This window comes from Etheostoma spectabile, chromosome 5, assembly GCF_008692095.1.
Source record: "Etheostoma spectabile isolate EspeVRDwgs_2016 chromosome 5, UIUC_Espe_1.0, whole genome shotgun sequence".
In the NCBI taxonomy this organism is placed as follows: Eukaryota; Metazoa; Chordata; class Actinopteri; order Perciformes; family Percidae; genus Etheostoma; species Etheostoma spectabile.
In genome coordinates this window covers 11,212,802-11,214,243 of record NC_045737.1, presented here as the reverse complement: position 1 = coordinate 11,214,243, position 1,442 = coordinate 11,212,802, and the positions used below count along the sequence as shown (strand labels likewise).

The 1,442-nt window shown below is 42.4% G+C and overlaps 1 protein-coding gene across 1 annotated transcript in view; it reads right to left on the bottom strand.

The window, feature by feature from the left end:
* Window positions 1–1,442, bottom strand: part of antxr1a (ANTXR cell adhesion molecule 1a) — a 32,979-nt gene that overhangs the window by 19,266 nt on the left and 12,271 nt on the right. The gene's annotated exons all lie outside the window — the stretch shown is intronic.

The window sequence follows — 1,442 nt, the reverse complement described above, 5'->3', positions numbered from 1 at the left end:
AAAGTCAGAATTCTGAGATTAAACTCGTGAAGTTTCTGCTCTCTAGGACATACCAACTGCAACCCTGAAGACGAAGAAGACTGATTCCTGACCCACTGATTCCTGACCCACTGCCCCGGTGAATGAGAAGCAACAGCTTTCAGTTTTACGTTAATCTGCTCCAGATGCCCGACCTTTTAACAAACCTCGTATCCAAGTGACAGCAGCCCACGGCAAGCTGGTTATCGTTTCTCCAGCTGGCATATACAAAAAAAGTCCACACCACCGATGTGGGTCTTAAGAGATACAGCACACGCTTTGATCGTGTTTGGCCAGACATCAGCTGTGATGATCAAAAGCAGGAACGTCACAGCAGGTTTTTCCTGGAAGTCCGTCCCTGGCCGGGCTTCTTGGATGGAATAACTCATCGTGCTTTAAACTTATTTTGTCTGGTTTCCTGTTTGCTATTTGAGCAGCATGTTGACGGATTCAAGCTAAAGTGATGGCAGAGATTAGAAGCAGTACATTAAAGCAAGAAGACTTTCTGTGGGGCTCTAAGACACGTTACTTTTTAACTGCCTACATGGTACCATTGGCGATCAGTGTTGGGCAAGTTACTCAGGAAGTGTTACTTAGTATCAAAAGTAATTGACGTTACTCATTATATTAGTATATTACTTTCAATAATTGACCTTACAGGAGGAGTCAACCACAGCCAAACTGCAGAACATTGTGCAGTCAGAATGCCGCATTAGAAATCTGCTTAGAAATATAGAAGATATTCGATAGGACAACACAATGTAATTCTGCTTAATAAAACATCACATTTATTATTAGTTTCACTTGTTTAAAATTAAAACTAATTGTAGATCCGAATCAAATACACGTTTTCTTTACCCTCACTCTGCCAATTTAAAAACAAAAAACAAAACCACTGCTGGTTCCATGGTATCAAAAGTTTGGATAGTAGTCATGGAAACATTAATTGGTCATGTGACAAGGGCTGGGAAGTTTGGCAGAACAGCCAGCGAAGCGACAGTACTCTGATCCAAAGGAAATCACAATAGTCAGATTGACAGCACTCTGGCCCAATGGATTGGAGGGGGCACCATATTAAAGGGTGCCAACCCGTGCCCTCTTTCTAGCCCTTTATATCCCTCTTTTCAGCCAGATATCTGTTACCTTTGGCTTTCTTTGTGTTGTAAATCTAATCTCTGGTGAATTTCTGAGGACTATGGTTACCTGGTCCTCAGATCTCTGCAGGGTAAACCGAGACAGCTAGCTAGACTATCTGTCCAATCAGAGTTTTCTGTTACACAACTAAAACTACTTTTTAACGTACACGTTCCACCAAAACAAGTTCCTTCCCAAGGCTATTTTGCAGCGGCACCGTGGCTCGGTCTGGTTCTTGGCACCACCCAAGACGATTGTGATTGGCTTAAAGAAATGCCAATAAACCAGAG